The sequence below is a fragment of the Ambystoma mexicanum genome, chromosome 6q, assembly GCF_040938575.1.
Source record: "Ambystoma mexicanum isolate Mex_15411 chromosome 6q, UKY_AmexF1_1, whole genome shotgun sequence".
NCBI classification, from domain to species: domain Eukaryota; kingdom Metazoa; phylum Chordata; class Amphibia; order Caudata; family Ambystomatidae; genus Ambystoma; species Ambystoma mexicanum.
The window spans coordinates 1,670,066,986-1,670,094,153 of NC_090937.1; the positions used below are offsets into that span (position 1 = coordinate 1,670,066,986).

General features: G+C 43.7%; 1 protein-coding gene across 2 annotated transcripts in view; it reads left to right on the forward strand.

The window, feature by feature from the left end:
- The window catches only part of LOC138517020 (uro-adherence factor A-like), a 367,547-nt gene extending 351,627 nt beyond the window's left edge, over positions 1–15,920 (forward strand). For both annotated transcript variants that reach the window (XM_069632527.1, XM_069632528.1), the window contains exon 6: positions 13,651–15,920. The gene's annotated coding sequence lies outside the window, so the exon portion shown is untranslated. The remainder of the gene's footprint in view (positions 1–13,650) is intronic.
- Positions 15,921–27,168: the final 11,248 nt, after the last annotated feature.

Genomic DNA, 27,168 nt, shown 5'->3' on the forward strand with positions numbered 1-27,168 from the left:
GATCCTTGAGGGATGCCACAGGTAGTATGGATCGGGTCCGCTGAGGCAGAGGAAGAGAATACTCGCATAGTTCTATTAGCTAGAAATGATTGAACCCAGGCTATGGCGTTACTAGAGAAGTGAACCGCTGTTGCTAAGTGTTTGCATAACACTGCATGATCCACCAAGTCGAAAGTGGCCGACAAGTCCAAGAGTAGTAGCATCGCCATTTTACCCATGTCTTTTAGCTCATCAATTTGCGTCTTAAGGTCAATTAATGCTGTCTCGGTGCAGTGTTGGGGTCTGAAGCCCGAGTTTGGTTCAAGGTAGCCCTGGTTCTGAAGGTATGCTACCCGGTCGATTGTTTTGAGAAGAAATTGTATGGTAGTTTGTAGGGATAGATGGGTCAAGTGTCTGTTTCTTCAAGAGAGGAAGAACCCACGATTCGTTTAAACTCTCAGAGGGACACAGCTCGTTTTGAATGATGCATTTATAAGTTTGGTTATAAATGGGGCTAGATCTCTAGCTGCATCTTTGACTATTTGGGAAGGGCATTTATCACCTTTACAGTTGGACGGCTTCAGGGACAGTATAATTTTCTCAGTTTCCAGGATCAACACATTAGTGAAGCTGAAAGGAATAAGAGAGTTAGGACCTTTAGGTGGTAGGGTGGCAGCGGTCGCTGTTGGTGTCAATGAGGCTTTCTTTTTCTCAATTTTTGTTTGGAGGGAGGCTATTTTATTAGTCAGTACATTTTGTATGTCCGTGCACCATTGTTCGTCTTTCAGGATATTGTCTGCAGGAGGTATGGGTGATTCTAGCTCTCCGAGGATCACGAAAAGCTCCTTACTGTTAGTTTGCTTTTGCAATTCTTTCATTAAACATATTTTTTTGCTATTAATTATTTCTTTCTTATATTTTTTAGCTAACACATTTAGTTGCGTTTTGTTGCCCTCAGTAGGGGTGGGCCGCCAAATTGCTTGTAACTTTGTTTTGGAGTCTTGGCTCTTCGAGTTGTGGAGTGAACCAAGTATTCAAGTTGGCCATTGGTTTACTTTTGCGAAGTTTGGCTGGTGCAATAGTTTCTAGGGCTTTAGTCATAGTGTTATTATAGATATCCACTCTAAGATTTGGGTCAGCATTCATATGCATAGAGTCAAGCGAGGGCAGGAGGAGCGGCAATAACTTGTTGACTGTGATAGGGTCAGCATTCATATGCGTAGAGTCAAGCGAGAGCAGGAGGAGCGGCAATAACTTGTCGACTGTCATAGGGCCAGCATTCATATGCGTAGAGTCAAGCGAGGGCAGGAGGAGTGGCAATAACTTGTCGACTGTGATAGGGTCAGCATTCATATGCGTAGCGTCAAGCGAGGGCAGGAGGAGTGGCAATAACTTGTCGACTGTGATAGGGTCAGCATTCATATGCGTAGAGTCAAGCGAGAGCAGGAGGAGCGGCAATAACTTGTCGACTGTGATAGGGTCAGCATTCATATGCGTAGTCAAGCGAGGGCAGGCGGAGCGGCAATAACTTGTCGACTGTGATAGGGTCAGCATTCATATGCGTAGAGTCAAGCGAGGGCAGGAGGAGCGGCAATAACTTGTTGACTGTGATAGGGTCAGCATTCATATGCGTAGAGTCAAGCGAGAGCAGGAGGAGCGGCAATAACTTGTCGACTGTCATAGGGCCAGCATTCATATGCGTAGAGTCAAGCGAGGGCAGGAGGAGTGGCAATAACTTGTCGACTGTGATAGGGTCAGCATTCATATGCGTAGAGTCAAGCGAGGGCAGGAGGAGTGGCAATAACTTGTCGACTGTGATAGGGTCAGCATTCATATGCGTAGAGTCAAGCGAGAGCAGGAGGAGCGGCAATAACTTGTCGACTGTGATAGGGTCAGCATTCATATGCGTAGTCAAGCGAGGGCAGGCGGAGCGGCAATAACTTGTCGACTGTGATAGGGTCAGCATTCATATGCGTAGAGTCAAGCGAGGGCAGGAGGAGCGGCAATAACTTGTCGACTGTGATATTTCTTTTGCATCTTGTAAGTAATGGAGGTGCCATAGCCATGGCTTTAGGCATAGATTTGTCTAAGGTTAGAGTGAAGTTTATCCAGTAGTGGTCTGTGCAACGTTGCAGGGCTATGTTCAGAATAGTAGATGAACAGTTTAAGTCGGCGACCCAATCAAGGGTTTTACCTTTGATATGGGTAGGGTTGTGGATTTTTGGGTGAAGCCGTGCTCAGCTAGAATGGCTGCTGCAGATTGTGCTTGTTTATCCTCAGGATCATTACAACCGAAGTTAGTCACCTAGTACTAGTTTCTGTGATGAGTCTTTAGTATTGTTAGAAAGCAGGCTAGACAAATAGTCTTCGAATGTGCCAATGGGGCCTGGTGGTCTGTACAGTAAATGGATGGTTAGGGTCCGGTTACTAGATAGAGGTAACTTGGCCGTGAGTAGTTCACAAGATTTAAGGGGTTGGGAGGTACAGAGTCTTAGTTCGAGGCTTGTTTTGGCTATAATGGTTAAACCGCCCCCTTTAGCATTAGGTCTCTCCATTCTTAGGATGTGGAAGTTATCTGGGATGGCAAGCATAAGGGCTGGTCACGCTGCATCATGAAGCCATGATTCAGTGATAGCCAAGAAATCGAAGTTGTAGGATTCTAGTAGACCAGCTATTTCTGTGGCGTGAGCCACCAGGGACCTTGAATTAATTGGGAATCCAGAAATGGTAGTAGTTTTAAGATTCCTAATGTGGTCATCAGAGTTATGGCATGAAGGCACTGTATTATGAGTAGTAGTGGATGGCGAGCGGTTATAAAGGTAGGGCTTGTGGGCATGGGCTGTGGATAAATTAGTGTCTCGGTCCTTATGGTGGCAGCTCGTACTAATGACTTTAGTAAGCCTAGGCTCATAAAGACGGGGTAGCCTCGCCCGAAGTCTGAGGTTAGGGCATCCAGTCACGTGTGGGGTTCCCCAGGGATCCTGCGTTTCGCCCACTCTATAATGTGTTCACAAAGCCACGTTTTGATAGACTTGATGATCTGGGAGTCTTTATATACGAACTATGCAGACGATACCCAGATACTTGTACCTATCACTGGCGATCACGCTATAGACAGTAAGACCCTCAATAATATCTATAGCATAATACAAGCCTGGATGGCGACACATGGATTGTGCTTAAATGACGATAAGACGGAGCTACTCCTTCTAGGATCCCCATCCAAACTCCACAAACTAGGATCTATCTTCAACTCATTCACCATAGATGGTAACTTAATCAAAGTCGTGAAAGCAGTGAAAACACTGGGCTTCTACATCGATTCGGCACTAACATTAAATAGACAAATCAATGCTATGGCATCATCCACAGCCCACACATGCAAACTTATTACGGCTTGCCGACCTTACCTCACAACGCAGAACTGCATCACACTAGCCAGAGCATTAGTACTTTCAATGCTCGACTATTGCAGCGCACTATATCTCTGCACATCCCAATACAACCTCAACAAATTGCAAGTCATGCAAAATAACGCAGTCAGAGCAGCTCTAAATTTACCAAGGAACCAACACATCTCCGCAGCCAGTCAAGACATACAGTGGCTCAACCTCAAGCAAAGAATCGATCTTAAAACACTATCCCTTACACATACATGCTTTGCCAACGAAGCACCTACCTACCTACCTCTCCAACAACATTAACAGAACGGCCACCACCAGACCTTCTAGATCAGCCCAAGCACACTGTGTCATTATCCATCGCTTTAAGCTACAACGCGCAAGAGGGAATAGTTTTCCTGTTTTAGCAGCTAAAAAAATGGAATGCTCTACCCACTGCCCTGGGCGAGGAACCAGCAACCCTACCCTTCTTCAAAAAAGCAAAAAAAATGGTTGAGAGAACAAGACCTCCCCAGGAATGCCTAAATTCACTGTACATAGACAGCCCATTGTGTATATATGTAAAGCTAGATATTGTCTATTGCCCGTATGTATATCTGTAAATTCTGTATTACTGAATATGCTCATTATTACTGTTTTATATGTATATGCTTTATCATGCCTAATGCCTGTATGTATAATCTCACTCATGTATGAACAGCGCTCAGATGCCTGAGGGCTGGATCTCTTTCCTGCGCTATACAAATAAACAAGCTCAAACATCTTGTTCTCAGTGGTTGGCAGAATAACTAACACCTGGTCACCCTCCTGAAAACTCTGCATCCGGGAGTGTTTGTAATATTGTTCCGGTCTTCCTTGGGCTTGTAGTAGATTGTCTCGGGCCACTGATTGTAGTTTCTCTACTCTTTCCTTCAACTGGGAAGCATATTCAGTGAGAGTAATCTCTTGGTTGGGCTGTTCCTCCCATCCCTCCTTTAATATGTCTAACAGGGTTCGCACTGGTCTAACGAAGAGAAGTTTAATGGCGCAAACCCAGTCGACGACTGTGGTGTGTTACGTAGCGTCATCAATATCCAGAGCAGCAGCCTATCCCAGTTCCTCTCTCCAGGAGTGGTTGTTTTCCTCAACATTTGCTTGATAGTTTGGTTGTATCTCTCGACAAACCCATCCGTTTGAGGGTGATAAACGGCGATTTTTAGTTGCTCGATAGGCAGGGTTTCACACACCTGTTTAAGTATTGAGGTCATGAAATTGGTGCCTCGATCGGTCACAATTTCTCTAGGAATACCCACGTGGGCTATGAAAAGGACTAACACATCACAGATTTGCTGAGCGTTAGTGGATTTCAATGGAAACGCCTCGGGATATCGTGTAGCGTAATCCACTATCACCAGTAGATGTGTCCACGACTAGTGGGATCAAGCGATCCAACTATGTCCATGCCGATACGGTGAAATGGCTCAAGTATTAGCGGCATGGGCTGCAACAGAACTTTCAGGATGTTGGCTCTATTCTTTTTCTGACACACTCAACACTGCTGACAGAACCTGGCTACTTGACCATATAGCCCAGGCCAAAATAATCTTGCCAATATCTTTTGCATAGTTTTCTCTGCTCCCAAGTGTCCTTCTCCTACCTGTAGGTGAGCTACTTCCAGTACAGCCCTATAATATTTACTGGGTACCAAAAGCTGTCTAACTGTTTCCTCTCTAGGACCTTGCATAATTCTGTAATACAAGCCATGGTCTTTGATGAAATAGGGCCCCTTCCCGCTTTGTTTTTCCCCCAACGGATGTTCGTACATGTTTCAACACAGGGTCCAGCTCCTGAGCCATTCGGAAACTATCTCGCTGTTCATCTACTGTGATTGGGAACATGTTCTGTTCACCCCATTCTCACTTTACCCTTCGTCTATCTGCCCGGCTCTTCCTCTCTTGTATGGGCGGTGTCGCAATTTCCTGGTCATGCATGGGAGAGCTTTCCAACCAGTTGTTTTCTGTTTTGTATTAGACGTGGAAGAATGGTACATCTGATCCGACCAGGAGGGGTTCCGGCAACACAGGCATCACGGCAGCCCTTACATCTATTTGTTCTCCTGCCACCTTTATCTGTATCTCCTTAGTTGGGTAACTTTTCACATCCCCATGCACACACCGTATTGGAATGCTTTTATTTGGCTCGGGCACATTACCTACCAGATCTGAGCTGACTGCTGTTTGTAGACTTCCGGAGTCGATCATCGCTCGGGTCTGGCACTCATCCACCTCTGCATCGCAGGTGTATACATATGGATATTTTGTGAGTTGAGCAGCCCCCGACACGTCACCCGACTTAGAAATCTCGAAGGTTCCAACATCCATTGGTTCCGTCTTGCTTCGTTTGTGGCAGAGTTGTGCTAAATGGCCCCATTCCCCACATTCAAAGCACTGTGGACCTCTGGAGCTCATGCTGGGTGGCCTAGCCACTGGGGAACCTGGCGGGATCTAGTACCTTCCCAATCCAATCGTCGGATCATAGAATTTGGCCATCTCTGTATATTCGCAGATCTGCTTACTAAGGCCAAGGGACCATTGACCATTTTGGATGTGCTAGTATAAGATACCATTCTGCCTTGACCGGCCTTTTGATAGGCTGATGCAATATTAACCGCTTCCATTAAACTAGGGCGATGGTGTTGTCTAACCCAGCCTTGTATGGGTAGCGGAAGCGCTTCTACAAACTGCTCGAGCACAATCTTTTCAGCCATTTCTTGGGTCGTAGTAGTGACCGTCTGCAGCCACTTATCCCCCAGCTCCTTCACTCTGTAGTACAGTTGACATGGAGTCTCATCATTTTGCAGTTTGGTATCTCTAAACTTGATCCTATAAGCCTCTTCATTATGTCCCAATCTATCAAGCACCACTCTTTTCGTATCTCCCGTTGGATTTGTAGCTTGATAGGCACTCTGCATTTCCCCGGTCATCAGGGGAGCGATGTAGTGGCACCATCTATCTGCCGGCCACTGTGCGTTTCTTGCGACCCGCTCAAAGTTCACAAGAAAATGCGCAGGATCTTCGCCAGAAGTGAATTTATGAAGAACGGAAGCAGGAACCTGCGAATGCCTCCTTGAGTTAGTTGCATCAAACAACTGGCCTTGGTGAGCCTGTAAGGCCTGTTGAAATGCCTGGCGGTCCGCCTGAGCCTGTTGGCTGTGTAATTGTAGGGCCTGCTGCAGTTGATGTTGACCCTCACTTAGGATTTTAATTAAGGCCTCAATGGTGTCCTGTCTTATCCCACCGCTGCCAAAAAATTTCAAGATTTTGTGGTGGGCTAGACTGCACACTCGGTATATTTCAAAATATAGGTTTTATTTTCTTTAACTTCTATAAACAGTCCAAATTCACTGTTATAGCTCCTTGCGTGAGGCAGGCTTCCTGTATTGGGGATAACCACAGTCCACAATCAAAAAGGCATCTTTCACCTTCTTACAGGGAAAACTGTCCCACCAGTAGTGTTTCAGACAGCACATTCTTTTATGCTGGGGTCGGTCTCATCAGCGTTCTGCCATTTATTAACACTCCTTCTTTCTGGCTTGGCTTTCAAGACCCCACAGTCTTAATTAGGTACTTCCCTTGTGCAGGCTTGTAATGTCTTTCAGGCTCTGTTCTCGGTTGTTTCTTCCCTTTTGTATCACATAACCTTTGCTACCTCATAACTTATTTTAACTTCACTTGCTTTAACTCTCTTGACTTAAGTAACGCACCTCTTTTCACTCCAGCAATGTGTTTATTGCATTCTGGACTTTAATTTTCGACTCTCTCTCTCTCCGTCTCTCACGGCCTCACCGTTCGTAGCATGCCTTCTGTCAGTTTCACACGTGACATCCATTTGCTTACGGCTGCCGCGTGCAATGACTCATACCTCCATCAGCTGTTGGATACTCGGCTTCTGAGGGGAATGACACGCCGCCAAAGCTGCTCCTCTCCAGCGGCGGCTAATGGATCGGCTCTGCCACAGCCCCCTCCGTGTATACACAGAGCGGGCCACGTAAGCGAGCCTTGTAACCTCCAGCGGCGGCAGTCTCCCTTGATTCTACGACGGAGGCTTCCCTTCAGAGTTTTCACATACCCGCACTTAGCGCAACAGGCTACAGTCTTTTTTTCTATAAACACAGCCCAACGTGGCAGGAAAACCACGTCCCTCAGCTGCTGCTGCAGGTGTGGGCCATGCTAAAAGAGGGCACGATAGAGCTCGTTCCAAAGAGGCTCCAGAGTGTACTCTCGTTACTTCCTCGTGAAAAAGACCGGCTGCTGGAGGCCCATCCTAGACCTCCGTAAATTCTGGATGGTGACGCTTCAGCACGTGCGTGAAGAAGGGGACTTTCTGTCATCGCTGGATTTGGAGGATGCTTACTTCCACATCCCCATCCACAAGGGGCACCGCAAGTTTCTGTGCTTCGTGGTTCAAGGGCAACATTACCAATTCAAGGCCCTTCCCTGGATCCTGTGGCAGCGCAGCTGCGTCTACAAGGGATCAATGTCTGCCCTTACCTAGACGACTGGCTCATTCGGGCCAACTAAAAGGACATCGCTGTCGAACACACAGCGAGGACCATCCGCCTTCAGATGGATCTGGGGTTCTTGGTGAACTATGCAAAGTCCTGCTTGACTGTATCGCAGGACGCGCTGTTTCTGGGATCCCGACTCAACACGGTGTCATGCCTGGTGTCCATCGGAGGAAAGGATAGCGCCCATCTTGGGCAAGGTGCAACGGCTTTTGGCAATGAAGGTCTCCACGGTGAGGACCATCAAGTCTCTGTTCGGCATGATGACCTGTATCTACCTCATCCGACTATGCAGGCTGCGGTTGCATCCGCTACAGGAGTTCCTTGACGACTGTTGTGTACAAGTGTCAGGAAGCTTCCAGGACAAGATCATGCTTGACGAGAGCTTCCGTTGAGCGATACGGTGGTGGGGAGTTCGCTCACATCTTTCAGGAGGCACAGATTTTGCTGTTGTTGACCAAGGCTGAACTGGCTCATGCCTCCATCAAAGTTCATCTGGCGGCTTTCTCCTGCTATACCAGATCCCTGGGATGGTTGCCGTTATGGTCAAACCTTGAAGGACTGTTCTGTTCGTTCCTGCCGGTGAAGGCTCCAGTCCCGGCGTGGGAACTCAATGTAGTGTTGACTATGCTTATGAGTCGTGGAAAACCAGTTTTTAGTGTGGCCATCACCTCCACACGACGAGTGGGAGAGATCCAGGCCCTTTCATGTAAACCACCTTACTTGACATTCCACGAGACGAGGATAGTGCTACGGACACACCCCTCCTTCATGCGCAAGGTACCGTCAGACTTTCATCTAAAGGAGCCCTTGGAGTTTCCTGTGTTTTATTTCGACATCTTTGTCGCCGGCTGTGAGGACTTTGCACTTGCTAGATGTGGCTAGAGCACTTAAGTTCTATGTGGACCGCACAAAGAATTTCTGGAAGACGTTGCAACTTTGTGAACTTTGGCCCCGTGAACCATGGGTAGGCCCTCTCCAAGGCTTCCATTTCCAGGTGGCTCTCCGGCTGCATCACCCATTCTCACTGGTTGGCGAACCGACCGTTGCCTGGCCGTCCGAGAGCCCATTCGACCAGAGCGATAGCTGCAACTTCGGCGTTCCTGTCTGGTGTGCCCCTGCTGGACATCTGCAGGGCTGCGACGTGGAGGTCGACGCACACCTTCACAAGATTCTACTGCGTCAACAGTGAAACCAGGGAGGAGTCCAGAGTCGGCCAAGCAGTGCTGTGCAACCGGTTGGCTTGAAGGTGAGCCTGATGAGGAGGTAAGAGATGCATGTGTGTACTGTTATGTATTCTTTATTCATGAGCATGTGAATCCATGCCGGACCCCATGCTGGAGAAGGAACAAGTTACTTCCCTGTAACTGTTCTCCAGCATGTGTCTGGCATGGATTTACATGCAAACCCTCCCGCCTAACCCTCTGCGGCTCTTCTCTTGGAACTACTGCCACTTTATGTGCTACCAAATTTGAAGATGGCTGCCAGAGGAGGGGCTTTAGTAGATGGCAGTCATTGGCTACGGCATTATGACCCAGAGACCAGTGATTGGTTGTTAGGAGATTAGACGGTTCAGAAATGAAACAAACTGATTTTTTTCTTTAACGAGGATTCCCAACCTGACGACAAGGAATATTCATGAGCATGTGAATCCCTGCCAGACCCATGCTGGAGAACAACAGGTAAGTAACTTGTTTCTTCTCTCTATCCCCCCCAGAGTCCAGGCACTCTGTGCTATAGGTCCAGGGAGTTCCCTGATGGGAGTGAGGTGAAGAGGTATCCCTACTGTCAATGACACATTTTTTTTATGTCAGTTTGTGCACTGAAAAAGTCAACAACCTGGCATTTTCAAATAAAGAAAATAACATATATTTTTTTTAGTACAGTTAATTGTGGCCAAATATTAGAGGTTTCAAGTCGAACAATAACTAACGGATTATGCACACACCCCTGTTTATTTTTGTGTATTTGCTCTTTTTGTTTAGTTGTATAGCACTCCTGTGTACCTCGTTATGCCTATTCTGTGCACGACAATGTAATTATTATCCCCACTGTGTATAACCATGTAACCTGTTAACTAAGCTTCGCATTATCCGTACCCCATCGCCCTGATACCCCAGGGTCCACTGCGCAACATATAAATGAATAAATTAAACGACTTCTGTGTTCACACTGTATGTCATGCGCGAATAGCAGTTTTTCACAGTTTACACAAAAGCTACAATAGTTATAAATATACAATTTTCGACAGAACTATCCAATTACATACGCCACCAGATCACCACATTTCTGCTTCTGTATCCTTTTGGGGAAGCTAGAATCACATTTAAGATGGTTACATGGTCACTAAACACTCAAATACCAATGACATCTACATAACAGGCTCATTGGCTTTAATATGACATTGGACTGGACTCGATGTGACTTATCGTGGCTGAGAAAATCAAAGTATGAGGCTGCATTCACTCCTATGGGCATTTTCTGCATGGTACATATTTATTCCAGTTCCTGGCCCATCTGTTTCATTTCTGATTCTTGATGAAATGTCCCTGAAACCACACGTTCTGGCCTGCAATTAAGTCATTAAGCCAGCCTGCCAGGTGGAAATTAAGAGTGATCCTTATCTGTCCAGGCCACGTGTTCCCCTTTAACCTCTTGGACGCAAGAGTCAGTCCTGCCTAGCAACTTGCTCAGGGATCAGAACTCAAAGCCATTCCTTTCCTGGGATCCAAGAGACTCTGGGATAATGACTTTCAGATAACAATGAAGCGACTCTGTAATGGGGGAGGTCCTTCTGAATAGTACCTGCAGTCCCGTCTTTCAAGAGAATAAAGCCTTTAATATTGCCCACAAAAGAGAAAGCCTTTTCATTCCATTGCAGGTACTTTGCATGTGAAGCATATTATTCATCTTAATACATGGCATTTCACCAGCATATTAATCACTGGACTATTATCATTCTTGTCCTACTTCTTTTTGAGGACGTATCCATTTATACCTACAGTGATATTCTCTATTCTCTTCATGACCATTCATAGATCGGGCCATTGATGCCACTCATCACATAAATTCCGCCATTACTACATGGTGTTTCCAATTGTGACGTTAGTTACGTCGGCGATGTGTTTACACAAGCCGCCATTACTGGTATTGACATACGTGACGTCATTCATACCTTTGACGCATGTATAAGCCGCCATTTCGGACAATAGAATACACAGCGATGCAAACGGCTTTCTTGGATTCTTCCTGTTCCCATTTTTAGTAAGTCTTTCTTTGGATTGCTTACAGCTTCTAAATCCATTTTATAACCACCTACTATTGAGGTTATTTACTTATTCATCTTTTTGGCGCTACTTTTTCCTAGGTCGCCAGCCTTATTTTGTGCATCTTGACTGCTTTAAGACCCACAGTCAGGGACTATATCTTCTCTCCATTTTCCCCATCCGGGGCATCCATAACTGTTTGTGAACAGGATTTCATGATAGGAAGTGCTCTTTTGACTTCCTTATACACTTTCTTCCACTCTCTTGGACTATCCTTTACATGTATACATCTCATGGTTTCCATAGGTGTTTCAATAATTCGCCTATACCTTATGATATTTGGAGTCACAACTGCCCTACATTTGGATGTACCTAAACTGGATATCTTCACAGCAAGATGAGCACAGGGTATGCTTTTATGACTTGGTTTTCTTTTTTACCACCCACAGTATATACAACCTGATGTTGTATTCCATACTATATGCTATTCTGGTTGAAATGTTTCTAAAAGATTCAAGTGTAAAATATATCCAACAGGAATATGTGCATTTTTATGATTATGTACATCCGTCCCATTAGAAGTTCTACAAAATCTTTTGTTATTTTTCCAAATTACACAGGATGACTCTAATAAGAGACTATTTGTGTTCCAGTATTGATTGAAATCTAAATTAACTAGACTCACCGATATATTCACAAATGTACTTTGATATGTTCATTTGCTCAACCTTTTTTAACTTACGGTACACAAGTCAACTGACAGATATGTCTGAATTTTTTTTTTGCATTTATTTTGCATTTATAGATTTTGAGAGTTGATCTTGAAACGCGTTGGGCATACCTGCATGGAACAATAAATTGTTTTGAGAAAAATTGAAAACCTTCTGTGAAGTTTTAATTAATGTTTATCTCTAATACAATTTTCATTTAACGGGACATAGTTTTACATAGAATGTTATGTGACTATTTCATTACTGTTGAATATCATTTGTGGATTGAGATTCTAAAATTACTGGGCTTATCTAGCCATAGATGGTGTGCAGGGGACGGGAGTTCCCAAATAGGGAACTTATTTTGTTTCTATTGTATTCACAACCCATATGCCAGGGTTCTTTTCTCCCCGGCACCTTAAATCATAACCTAAATTTAAATCTAACAGACCTACAAAACCATTTGATTGATACCAAAATACCCTTTACACTAGGTGTGTCGGGTGTCTAAATTCCATTTGTTATCTCACCAACATACGCCAGGTCTTTTCCCTGATATATTTATTTTAGCAAGAAACTATTTTCTCTGTCAGTTTTTAGAGCTGCAAAATGCACATGCAAGGCTGTTTTAGTTTCAGTATTTGAGAACCCTGCTTTTCATGAAGAATGTGCCTTTAATTTTCTGTTGCGAATGCGACTAAAAGGCAGAGTTTTCAGTTTGACCTTTCACTTTGTAACAAAAGGTAGGCCTTTTGAGTTCCAGTTCTTGACCATTTAGGTGGCATTTTCATTTATCTGTAACATTTCCTTGTGTTACTTGCAGAAATACACAGTCTGCACTCCAAGGCCCATTTGCAGTGTGGGAGTTTTTGAAGTCTGGCCTGTCTTGGCCTTCCGGTTAGATCAGTTGAGACGGTTATTTAACCCCACATTGTAAAAGGTGAATCTTGGCAGGACCTTTTGGTGAGAGTTTTCTGTTAAGTTGGAGGCCTGTGGAAACATCAAACCACATCTACCATGTGTAGCTTTGTTTTTGTAGCCCTAAAAATATCTTCAGCAGCCAGTGAATGATTGTTAGGGTTGGGTCCCAGCGACCACCAGGCTTTATCCTTAGTGCAACTGTGCTTAGAAGTCAGCGATTCTAATTTAGCATATAGGGCGGTAATGCGTGTACAGTGCACCGCCAGTGCTGTGATGAAGGGTACCTAGAGGGTTAAACATCTGGCCAGCTGGGCGCCAGGTGATGCTACTTCTGCCATGGTTGATCAGGCTTCTAGTTGAGCCCGAAGAGACCCTTCTAAATGTTCTCAATTCTGGCCTCCTGAAATTAGTGGCGTAACCTGACACTCATGCTTCCAGTGCAGCTGTGACAATTAGTGATCCTCGACTTGTAATTAGTTTTTCACAAGTCAATTGTATGTTAATGTGATGTTGTGGTGGGAGGGTTGATCTGTCTGTTTATAGTATGAACTGTGCGGTTTGTGAATGCATCACAACCCCTAGACATGTCTGTAAGAGTATTTCAGTTGCTAATACAAACGCTACTTTTTTGGAGCAACAGCTTTCAGGTAATTTTTATCAACCACTTTTTTTCTAGATCTCACTGGCCACATGGGCACAGGTAGTTACTCTCTTATTCTAAAGAAAGTGTATTAATACATCAGATATTTTGTATCTGAATTGATATTCGTCACTATGCATTGTGACCCATTATTGTATGCACTAATATTTTCATTAACTGATTTTTGCAGCATAAAGCCATGAACTGAAATGAACCCTTGTGCGGAAGACTGGGACTTGATTGAAAAGCCTGCATGCACAAAGAGTCGGAGCATCTGGCAAATCTTGCAAGGAGCCTGACGTCTGAATTGCTTCAATGCCATACTCCCGCACTGTCTGAAAGCTTCAGCAGCTACTCGTGACCTGTACAGTCTTCTAAGCTTCTTCAGTAGCTCTGCTCTCAGGATGCGTGAATAGTAATTCAGCAATATGGACTTCCCTGCACTGTGCCAGAGACCTTTATCTGAGAGACCCTGTACTTGTGCACTGAATTTGTGAACGGTTTGCACTCAGCTCTGCGATATTTTTGCACAAAAGGATCCGCAGTGTGGGAAGTCTGCATGCAGGCAGTGACTCTGGGAAGACTGCTTGTTCATGCAGGAATGTCCAGGTTAGAGGTGCAGTAAACCTGTTGCAGTGCCTCGCTCATAATGCATAGAAAGATTCAAGGACAAACATTTACCTTTTAAGCACTTACCATGGAGAAGCCCTCAACATCCAATACACATTTAAAGGCCTTCATGTTTAGGTTGTTATTGCTAATATGACGGGGATTTCAGGAACCAAGAAAATTTGTGAGAAGAACGTAGTTAATGGTACATTCATTTTCAACAAGAACACCATGCCTGACCTGTTGTGCAAAAATCAATACTCTTGGAAAAGCGAACTACAATAGAAGGTGTCATTTTTTACTGAAAGTAGTAAGTTTGATTCAACCCCCTTTTTTTAATAGAGAAACAGTTTAGAAAATCCAATTATATGTGCACTATCCAGAGGTAGTTTAATATAAATGTTCACGCTCCTAAATCACTAGGCATGCGCATTGACACCCTTTGCTTAAGGATGAAGTTTGTTCATGTCCACCATACATAGAGAAAGGTAACTAATGTACAGTCCATAACGCCGACAGAATATCGAGCTCATGAATGTGGGCGAGGCTGTGTTGCTTCCAGAAAAGCATTTTGAAAGCAGACTTTTACTAAATGACACGAGCTGGATAGAAGCCAAACCTGTGTAGTAATAGAGGAGAAATGTACATAGAGGGGAAGTATGTGTGTGGCACAAGAGAAGCTCCCTGACATTGGGACCCCATAAAAGTGCTCACGTGAAGGCTCTGGTCTCTTCTGCTGTGTCTTTGCGTTTTCCATAAAAGCGTGCATCAGTGGTTGCCCCATCTGGAATTTGTGGGCCTAATGCATCCTGGCTCCTTAGCTCTTGGATGGACAGAAGTCTGGTAATGAATAGTGAAGGAGGCTCTTCTACTTTTGATCTAGGACGCGTTCCAAGGGGCTTCCCCTACCTGCTTGGCAACCCTGCATCCATTGCCATCCTGCCAGTGCCCACTCTGTGTCATGGTAGAGTTCCAGTATAGCTCACAGACCTCTGCTGCTGTCCAGCCCCCTGGTAGCATGGAAGGCAATCTATTGACTGTAGCTCACAGACCTCTGCTGCTGTCCAGCCCCCTGGTAGCATGGAAGGCAATGCATTGACTGTAGGTCTCTTCCCTGGAATGCTTTGCTGATAGCCTGCGAAACCTGGCACGTGCCATCTGGTTGGCTCTGCCTTCAGGTTTGAATTCATAGGTTCTGAGATCATGTCCACAGGTTGTTCTTTGCTTCTTGCTGGTCCAGGCTCAAACATTCCCGTGCCTTCGCTACTGCAGTGATGGTTTCGGGAGCTTCCATAGGACAGCATAGTTTAACATAGGTTATCGAGAAAAAGAATCTTTCCTTCCAGACATTTACCTGAAACCCAAATAGGTCTGCATGTTTGTTTTTATTTGTACTTTGCTTCGGAGTAAATCAATTTGAAGTCTAGAGTTTGGCAAAAGACCTTATTTAATGGAAAGGTAAAGATTTATTATCAATTTGCCACATTCTCTTCACATAAAAGAAACACTTCAAAGCACTGATCAGCTTTTCAGATCTCATCAATGTCCCCAAGTTCACAAAGTCCGCGCAGAGCATGTAAAATGGAAAGAGAAATGCCACCTTTCAAAGTTCTGTACCGTTATTGAAAATGCCTGCCACCATCTGCAATTTAGAGGCAACGGCTCTGTACCAGTGTCAGTGTAGCAAAAAAATCTGTTGTTTACATTTGCTTTTTTGGTTTTTGCTTTGTAATGTATATTGAATGAATATCTTGATTTTCACCCCTGTAAATAAGTTTATTTTCAATGTTCTGTGCAGGAGACTCTTTCAGTCCTCAGTATTGTACAATAAAATCTAAGCTGGTGACTCTGGAGCATTGTGTGTGTGTCAGACTGTGCCTTGGTTGAACGCCTGCAGTATCGCTGTCCGCATTGGAGTTTGAGACATTGGTGATATGGAACTCTGCAGTAGCTGCTTGTAGTTGAAGGACATTTAGGAAGCATGGGAGTGTAACCTCTTCCTTACTCCTATTTTTTACTGTTCCTCTTTTTTATTTATATTCATTTATTTCTATTGCGCCGGTAACTCACAAGTCTCGGGGCGCAGAAACATGGACACAGGGGACAAACAAGGAACACGGTACAAGACATGACAGTAAGATTACTGAGAGAACATAAAGGGAGCGAGTAGAAGATGTGGGTCTTCACTAGTTTGTCAAAACGCAGATAGTCGACTTCCTTTCTTATGTTGGCGGGAAGGTTATTCCATAGCCCTGCCGTAATAATGGGGAAGTATTTCCCTAGGCTCATTTTACGCTTGTGGGTAGCCACTGTGATCCTACCTTGGTCTGATCTAAGCATGCGGTTGGGTGCTTATGGATGTATTTTAGTTTTTAAGTACTCTGGTGCTTTCCCGTGGATGCTTCTTTGAGCTTGGGTAAGGGCCTTGAACTGGATTCTATTTTCAATTTTGAGCCAATGTAGCTCTTTTCTGGAGTCATTGATGTGGTCAAATTTGGTTTTGTTCTTAATGATCCTTACAGCGTTATTTTGTATGATCTGGTAGACTTGGAGGCATTTTTTATTAGACCCTAACATCAATGCATTGCCGTAGTCAAGGCGGGATAGAATAGTCACCCTTTCCACAGTAGCACAATTGCCCTCCAATAGGTACGGCCTAATGGCTTTGAGAAGTCAATATGCACATTTTTTTTATGCATTGGGTCTGAGCCTCAGCGCCCAGAAATGCTTCCAGCTTCATGCCTGAGTTTTGACTTTGTTCAATACCATGATTTGGGTGTTTTCTATCTGGAATGAGCAGTATTCTGGCGAGAGAGTGGCTCTGGCCTGATGGGATCCGAATATCATTAACTCGGTCTTCTTACCGTTTAGGTACATCCAGTTTGTGTCCATCCACAGTTCAATAATGGAGTAGACCTTACGCAATTGTTCATTATCTTTCTTATGGTCCCCTCTAAGTTCGATCACCAGCTGAATGTCGTCAGTATAGTTGGTGAAAAAGGTGTTCATGTGACCTAGTACATTGCAGAGGAATCTTGGGCACAAACTAAATAATAATGGAGATACACTGGCTCCTTGTGGGACGCCACAGAGAATTTCCTTTTCAATAGAAGATGTATGTCCCCAATGGACCCGAGAGGTCCTAGACTTCAGAAATGACATTATCCAACCTATTGCTTCTACCGAGCAGTTCGCTGTTTTTCCCAGCGCGGTTTCGAGCAGGTTGTGGTCCAGCAGATCGAATGCTGCACTATAGCCGAGTAGAATGAGAAGTCCTGCTTTCCCCCTATCCATGATGCTTAGTATTTTAGTTTGGAGATCTAGCATAGCAGTCTCAGTGCTGTGTGCGGGTCTGAATCTAGACAGTTGGGAATGAAGGGATTCAGATGCTTCTACATGAGCATTAAGTTGTGATGTGGCTATCTTGTCCATAATCTTCAGGATGAAATTACAATTTATGACTGGCCTAAGATTGCTAGTGTCTCTTGGATCCAAGCTTGGTTTCTTCACCAGAGGGTCCTCTTTCTATGTCCTGGGGGACTATCTAGTCCCTAAAAGACGTATTCATGATTTTCGTTAGTATTGGGGCGAGGATGTCTGGATGCTCCAGTATCATTTTTGGAGGAATGTTTTCGGCGCAAGTAGTTGGTTTCATGGAGGCAAAGGTTTTTATCATGTCCTCGTGGATGATGTACGAAAATTTGAAGGTGTTTATGTTGTCAGTGGTCTCTTCTGAGGGGAGGGTTGAATCTTTTTAACTTGTTTGTTTGGGATTTCGTGATTTTGATCTCTAGCTTTGGAGATTTTCGGGAAAAAAGCATTTGGTGTATTATCACACTCCTGTTGAGTGGCAGTTGAAAGGGGGAGATTGCCCTGGGTTTCTCAATGGATTTCAGGATGTTAAAAGTTTTCCGGTAACGTTGTCTGCTGAAGTAATTTGATTGTTATAGTAGTTCTTTTTTGCCTCAATTATCACCTTCTTGTAGCTTTTCTCATTGTTCTTCCATTTCTCCTTATTCTCTATAGTGGGTTTTTTCCCATTAGTTTTCTAATTTTGTCTTTGTCCTTTTTTGTTGCGTTAGGCTGCTAGTGAACCACAAGTGTAATTTGGTGTTGGATCTGAGGGTTTTAGATTGAAGAGGGGCATTCGGGTCTACCAATTCTTTGAGGTGGTGAAGTAGGTTGGTCATTATGTTATCACAGGAATCCTTTTCTTTGATGTTTTCCTTAGTGTCAGTTAGGCAAGATTAGAGCTGTTCTCTGTTTATATTTTTGAAATTCTGTTGTGTTACTTTGATTGGCAGGTAGGATTTTATCTCAGGGTGATGGTGGGATAATTGAGAAGGTTACACTAAAGTGGTCTATTTGGAACCTAGCAACGGGAGCTCTTGTGGAAGCCCGGTTTGTGAAAGGGCTGTTTACGTGGCTATTGCTCGAGTGGAAACCAGCTACAGGACTTGCTATGGTGCTTTGTGCTTTGTTGCTGGACTTTCCGTTTTTTTTTCTAAGTGCTCATAGCTTTCCCCCTTTACCCACAAACCACTTATTAACAGCAGCACGCACGCTCTTTGTAGAAGTCCTGTTTGTGAAAGGGCTGTTTACGTGGCTGTTTAGTGCTGGGTAGGGCAGGGGGGGGGGGCGAGTTGTTACTGTTTTTATTCTGCTTCATTATACTACTACAACTGTTAGTGTGTTCCAACAGAAGTAACTGCGAGGTACCTCTTTGCCGCGGTTGCCACGCGGCGGGGTCCGAGGGGTGTTTCGCGGTTCTCAGGCGTGGGCGCAGTGAAAACCATGTACCCGCGCACTCTTAAACCTGACATGCCTGCAAATATTGGCAATGCAGCGGTCCAAGGTGGAAAATACTGGGCGGCTTCTGTCAGTCGCCAACGGGCCTCCAGTATCCCATGTTCTACACCGCTGAGGAAGGGCTCTCGCAGGGCTCTACTTAGCACCTCTAATGGCGGTAAATATAAAGATATCTGTGCGTTCTATAAGGACGCATGTGACATAAATGCTGTTAATAATCCTTTGTTAAGGGATGGGAGTGCAATGGCCATGAAAGAAACTATGAACCTGCTTCCGCCAAAATTGAGTATAAATTCTGGGAATGGGATTAAAGTATTACCTCAAGGCCATCAGGCCATATTACTAGCAGTTCCCAGAGCGGCTGTAACGGCTCACTTACAATTCTCACCTGAATTCAGAAATATAATAGGTGATGAATCACCATCTGATAGCACCATGTTAAATGCAGTGCCACCCACTGCAAAACAATTCAACATCGGAGTCGCCTCGGTGTCACCTATCGATGTGGCAATTATTGACTTAGATCCTGAGGGCTCTGACTTCTCGGCACAAACCCTACCTGACAATCTGTCAGTGTCACCCATGATGTTTGAAACTCCGGATGACGCCCACACTAGTTCAGAACCCAGTGTTTCATTCATTCTTCCGACACCTAGAAGACTGCAAGGTTTGCCTTTAAATACTAACATGCCCATTGTGGACACACATAATTATAGGTTATTGGAGATCACACTGCAAGCCATGAATATGTCTATGCAATCCATAGGCAAATAGATTGAGACCATAGAGGGCAAATTAAGCAAACATGCTAACTTGCTCGAAAATATGCAAATATGGCAAAACACTGGGCAGTTATTGAGCAGCAAATCCCTCAGCCTGTGTCCATTTGCAAACCGAAAGTGCTACTGGCAACGGTGGCCTGTCAAACATTGGCTCTGAGTAAGACTCAACCCATGTTAAGTTTGGAACAACCTATCCGGGTAATCCCATGTATTGAGTCTGTAATCTATGATATGGGGAAACCAGCAGAGGAATCTTCCAGCAAGCTTATAGCCACGAAAAACAATTCACGGCTGTTCAGTGATATTGCTGCTTAAAAAGCGTACACCATTTTCAATTCAGGCGGTGTGAGAGATCCTAAAAATACCCCCCCCCCCCCGGCAAACTAATCAAAAGACAGGAAAAAGTTTAGCCGGGTCTAAATCAAAGCAGTTCTTTAAAGCACTCACCATGCCAAAGAAAAGTGCCATAACTGCTTCACAGGCTATCAAACAAATATAAGCAGCAATTGCTAATTAGAGACAATGAGGGAAAAGTCACCAATAGTATGAACAAGCATGGATTACTCTCCCTTAGATGCTCTAGTAGAAGAGGTGAGAGAGGCTATCGCAGCAGATTGCTTGAAAGTGTGGGAATCCAAGAATACTAAATGCGCAAGAGTCCCAGGCATTGACCTATCAGTGGACGGGGATAATGCAGCAATAAATAATCACAGACAGGAAATTTGCAAGCCCGTGGATGCTTATATGACACATGATAACGTAGCCCATAACCTTTGGTGGGGTAAACGAGCCATCTTTAGCTCGAGACGTTTTAATTGAAAGTGGTCCCAAGCAAAGCCATGCAGAACCATGGGCTAATCCTAAAAATAGGCTTGACCAAAAAAAAAAAAAGTGATGGGGCGCCTGGCTGTAACATTGACCCCGGAACTGCCCGTGTTAGCCTCTGAGCAGATCAGCAAACCGACTCTCGTCACACCTGAAGAACAGGGTGTGAAAGCTGGGACTGCTGAGCCAAATGGTGATGGGTCAAGCATAGTGGCTGCAGTTCTGCATCGACTTGAAACAGCCCTAAAAACTTTAGAACAACAAAAAATAAACTGTCTCCAGTTTGAGATCAAGTAAAGTTTGGAAAAACAGAGCACCCTGTACCTACAAAAATACAGGTGTCCAAACGATTGGCGAAGTAATCCTTGGTCCGGGCCTGTGGACCCTCCCCATGTGTGCAATATAACCTTAATAGAAGATCCTTAATGGCCATCTTTTCTGATGTTGTGCAGCTGAAGGACGTTAACTCTTCTGACATTGAATTTGTTGAATTCCATAACACCAGCGATCTAAACTCAGTCAGATTGTGGTTGAACTCACGGGTTGTTCAATATTTAAAGAAAGTTTATACGAGATGGGTTTTGACCTCAAAGTTGAGTCAATGCATGCCACAAGTAGCACACTGAATATTGTAAACAAGAGACAGCCAACGGGCAGGGTGGTGCAAAGGGGAACGTAGATCAACCAAAATCAATTCACTGTCAGTGTCAAATACAGAGTTTTCGTTGCTGAGTTGGAACACAAGCGGTTTTAGTCACCTACTCAACAGCGATAGAGAAGCCGACCTAGTTTTTACTCCAGGAGACGTGGCTCACTTCCACCCCGGTATGGGATGGACTTGACATCTATCTGAATCCAGCATGCAAACCTCTAACTGGTAGACCTACTTCTGGTCTGTGGTCTCCTAATTGCCATCAAAATAAGGAAAGAGCTTTTATCCGAATTGTGGGCTATGCCAAATAACCATATGATGTTGGCCAAGGTGAAGGTGCAAAGTTGTGGGTATGCCATTTTAAATATATATTGAAACTCAGTTGATGATTTTTACAGAGATCTGGTCAAGGTATTGAATTTGGTTAATTTTGATCCTATGGTGAAATACTTGATTATAGCTGGTGATGAGAACATTAATTGTTTTGATGAATCTGCCAAATTGAGTGGGGCTAGAATACAGCGGTGGAATATGTTCACTAAGTCTCGAAACCTTTACATGTTGAATAGTAGTTTTAAAATGGATATACCGCCCCACTCAACGTGGAAAAGAGGCCAGAGTCATTCAGTAATTGATTACATATATGTCAATAACAACTTACTATTGTATGTTCTGGGCTTTGAGGTGCAAAACTCTGAGTGGAGCGATCATAATATCTTGGCAATGAAATGGAGGGGTGAAACTCAAAGCCCAGCGGAGACAAATGAGTCTCAGGGTGTTCATCTACTTGTCAATCCTGGGTTGAATCGACTCTGATGGTCGGAGGAAGTGTTGCAGCATTTTGATCAATACCTCGCTAATTCACATAATAAGAATGATGGTAAAATGGGGTATTTAGGAATAGAGTATAGTAACACAATGCAGCTATTCCAACATCAAAAATTATTCTATCAGGCTGTAAAAAAGAGAGACTCTATACCGTGCCGAATTGAGGCAAGTTGCGCAACATCCTCGTGACCTGAAGACAATTCTTCTCAGAAAGATTCGTACCAATTATGTAAATTGGTTGAAACATGAAGCCCAAATGTACCAGAACAATGGTGCCAACATGTTGAGAATTTTGCCCACCAAAAACGCAGCAAAAATGGGGAATGTAATCAATCGGACATAAGTAGGTTCTCAGACGGCCATTCAATCTAGCGCCGTGAATGAACAAAAATTGATCCAGTAATTTGGCAAGCTATACTCTGTACCCAAAGGAAGCATTAGCCTAGACTCCCTTAAATTCATGAAAAATGTCCATCTCAAGTTTGATAAAGATGACATCCTATGTCTCAAAGTCAGCAAGCAGTTTGAGGGCAGCTGGCCATGATGGGTTGTCTAATCAAACTCTAAAAGTACTTCCCGATATTTGGGCCTCCATACTGTTTAATATCTTTTCAGCTATAAATGTTGCCCAAGTGCTCCTAAAGACCTGGACTCACTCTATAGTGTTGCCAATATTTAAGAAGGGCGATCGGCAATCTCCATGTAGTTATTGGCCCACCTCACTCTTGGATGTGCCAGGTAAGATTTATGGAAGACTACTATTAAGGGAACTGAATGTTTCGATTACACAAAATCGTCTAAAACATCCATTTCAATCGGGATTTGTTGCAGGTATAGGAACAGTACCTAACATTTTATGTCTAAATATGATTAAAATGCAATATGCTGCCCAATGTCAATTGCTATACTTGCCTTTTATAGACTTTCAGGCTGATTTTGACTCGGTTGATGGGGTTTTGCTATATGAAAAACTAAGAAAACACAAATGCCCATCATCGATATTGACACTAGTGATGGCACTCCATTTAGAGACAACTATGCAAGTGCGATTGATGGCGCCCTTTCAGCCCCAATACACATCAAAAGGGGCGTGAAACAGGGGTGCACACTAGCGTCATTTCTTTTCAGTTTTTATATACTAGACATTGGTGAGATCTTCACTAATATAGCTTGCGTTGCCCCCAAATTGGGAAATCAGAAAATTATACCTCTTTTATATGCGGATGATTTGGGGATGTTGTCTCAGACACTGACAGGATTGTAATACATGTTTCTTAAGCTCGACATCTATGCGAGGGAAAACAACTTGTTAATAAACATCAGAAAATCACAAGTGGTGGTATGTAAAAACAGTGTCAAGGTGGGACGTAAGGCATATAGATGGCGGCTGCAAAACGGAGACCTCATAGTAGTTCCGCAATAAAAATATCTAGGGGTTCTTCTGTCTGATTCCAATAACTACATATCTCGCAAGTGGGAATTACAATGTAAATTACAGGCTCTCACTTCAAAAGCTAAATTATTTGCACACAAATTTGGTAAATATTCACTCAAACACGTACTTACGTGTTTACCAAATGAAAAAGTAACAGCAAATTTTGACTTATGGTATGGAGGCATTTTTCCCTGGACCTCGAGAGGAGTTGGGATAAGATGGAGTCCACATTTTGGAAACGGGTCTTGTACTTACCTAAGTCTACTCCCCTACCCATGATGCGTTTTGAGCTGGGCTCACTGTCTTTATATTCACAGGTTCTGTGGAAAATGTGCTTGCTGCTTCGCAAATGTTTAATGGGGGTACAAATGGGGTACAAATGTCCAACATCTTAAGTATCGTTGCATGCCATCTTTTGGCTTCTACCAGTCAATTTTCAAGCAATTGGAGTAAAATTACATTTAATGCCATGGATGATGCCTCCATAGATCTAGACCTTTTAATCAATAACCCATCACGAGCAAAAATCAAACTCTTTCAAAGGGATTGGATAAAACACTCAACAGCCTGTGATTCATCCAAAGATTTTGATGGAACTCCCTTTGGGAGGAAAAAATATAGAGTAACGGCTGAATATCTTATTAAATGTCCATCACCCCATATCATAAGGCGATACATGCGCTTAATGTTTAACCTATGGCACATTCGAGAAGTATTAAACAAGAGAAGACACATTTCTCCAGATCAAAAGTATTGTCGTTACTGCCCAGACGAACAACACAGTGAAACTTTACAGCATTTGATTGTGTTGTGTACTGGCTTGAGATCATTTCGTAAAAAATTCTTTCATCATGTCTTTGATCTGAATACTATGTTAGACCATGAGGAAATATGGCATCTAATCTTTTCAAGCCCGAGACTGGCAGTAATAATTGCCATAGTTCACTTTCTAGAAGCCACATTGACAGAAATTGAGCTTGATGAAACAGGTTAGCTTGAAATGATTGTAGAATAATCAATTTTGGATTAGTTTCCAAGAGGTGCAAAAAAAGAACACTGTATATGTAGGCATAAATTCAAACCCGTGATTCTAAGGAACGTATTCAGACTAAATATATTCAATATATTATATTAATTTTTCTTTATTTTAGTCATCCGTCAAATGATTTTATTTGTGGAAGTTTTGTTTAAATAGGCATAATTTTATTCTCTATATTCTTTGTTTAAATGTCTTTGTTTTTTAACCTCATATCATAACTTGAGCTTGAATTGTATGAATCCTTTTTTTTAATTTCGTACGATATTTGAAAAGTTGTTTCTCAACTAAACAAATAAAAAGAAAAGTGGTCGAACCAGATACAGGGATCTGTCTTGTATTCATGTGATTCTAGGATGTTGGTCACAACCCAGTCTAGTTGGTGCCCGTTTTCCATTGTGGGTTCTTGATTAGTGACTTTGAAGTCTATATTTTTTAGTAAGATTTCTAGATTGATTGCGTATTTATCTTTAGAGTTGCCCTACCATCAGTTGAGATACCGGCAACCAATGTGGCGGAATTTGGACCTTTGAGGAGATGTGTGAAATCTTCATTAAAGTCGGGGGTTAGTAGTGGGTGGTCTGTAAACTACAATCAGGTTAAACAGCTGTTTGCTGTCGGTGAGTATTTTAGATGAAGAATTTCGCTGCCGTTACATGTTGATTTGCCTGGGAACAGGTGTATGGAGCTTCTTACGATGCCTGCCACACCTCCACCTTGGCCGGATTCTCTATTGACATAGTGTATAACTTAGCATTTGGGAGCCGCAATGTCGCAAGTCGGGTCTATCGGCTCTTTGGACCAGGGTTCGGTAATGCAGAAAATGTCGATGCCTTCCTCAATTATCCTGTCATGGATACATTGGGCATGTTTATTTAAAGAGCAGGTGTTAAGTAAACAAACCTTAAGCTCCAGTTTATGCTTGCTTACACAGGCTATGTTGGAGTTCTGATCCGGCAATAGCCTGTTATTTTTTTGGTGTCTTTTTATTGCCAGACCTTCTTCTTTTGAGGTCTGTTTGTCCTTGCTGTCAGTGACAGTAAGTGCTGCCGATATAGCTTTATTCAAACATTGATGTTTGTGAATGTCGAGGATCAGCTTGTCCACGGGAAGAAGCCCCATACTGAGACTGTGTTTATATAATGCAAGGTGGGGTACTTACGGGCAGCGTTCCCTGCACTGGACGCCATGGACGCCGAGATCCGGCGCAAGACCGGCTTGGCTTCTGAAGAGCCGGTGCTGAAGCGCCTGACGTTTCACTAAAAGGAGCGCTGGTGCTTATGGGAGTTGTGGTCCCAGTACGTTTGCCAACCAATAGTATTGGCTGTGCTCAGTTGTATGAGCACGTCTGCTAGATCTATAAGTAATTAAGGATTTGCACGCGGCAAAGCCATCTCCATCTCAATCCCTTTAACATTTCCTTCCATCTCCTTTGTTAAAGAACATGCAGGATGGACCAGCATCCTGCTGCTGCTGCTTCTCAGGATGGTGGATTAGAATGCTGTGTTGCACCCAAGCGGCACTTTCTGCTTCTTTCGGCTTCACCCATTTCCTGTGGTATTAGATTGTGAGCGCCAATACATCTCTTAAGCAAATTACTTGTGTCTAAAGGGGTATTTAATGGCATTGCTGTGATTTTTAAAGAAATGTGTGTGCTGCTGCCTAGCTTTCAGGAGATGTGTAAAACTGTGCTTGTAAATGTGCCTCCCTTAGCCAACTTGTTTTCGGTCAAGTGGTCATGCTGGTGGGTGCCTATTATTGGTGTACAAACCTGGAAGCGTGATTTAGCACACTCTGACTGGCAGCTTTGCTGCATAGAGTGTTGAGGTTAGTCTTCCCCAGTGTTTGAATGCATGTTGGTCATTATATGCTGGATTTTCTGGCAGGAGTTCTTTTTTTTAAATGTTTATTTTAAACAGGCAGGTTACAACAATACACAGTTCGATCATACATGACATGCCTCATGGGAGCAGTACGGTTTATTGCCCTCCCAGCCTCCCTCTGGATGTTAAGTCCCTTCTTCCTGCCCCTGCGGGAGGTCCCCATCGTTTAAGGTTCTCCGACTGGCAGGAGTTCTTTTTTGTTTTTTTCTAAACAGCAACCACCATAATGCACCGGGACGCAACCAAGAAAATCACGTTTGGAAACATAGGAATGGAATTCAGAACATAGTACATGGCTGCTACCATGCAAATGGAGAATGGAAAGGCAGTGAGTCTTAAAGATTTTTTGAAACCTTCCAAGGATAGCTTAGCCAGAGATTTGCCAAGGTGAGCATGCGTCCAGTGGGAGCTAGGAGGAGTGTTGGAAGGGGAAAGGTTGTGTTATAAAAGCCCAACAAGAGCAGAGGAGTTTGAAAGTTGTTTGGATTTTAGTCAGGTAGTAGATCAAGCGAACAGGTAAATGGCAGACGGAGTGGAGAGTTGTGGAGACTTGCAGTGTTCTAAGAGTACAGGTGAGGTATTGTGTGTAGGAGACAGCGGTGCCAGCTGAGTGTAGTGTGGTGTAAAATGTGAGTGATAGAAAGTTGAGAGATAGAAAGGGTGTAAAAGTCCAGGGGGATTTAGAGCGGGTATGAGAGTAAGCTACGGAGGATGTCGCCGGAGAATGGGGGAGAATGCAAGGTGATAGCAGCACTAGTGTGGGGGGGCAGATCAAGGGAAGAAAGTAGTTTGGATACAGAGATGAACAATGTGTAAGATCAGAAAACTGGAGTAGAGCGGTTATTAAGG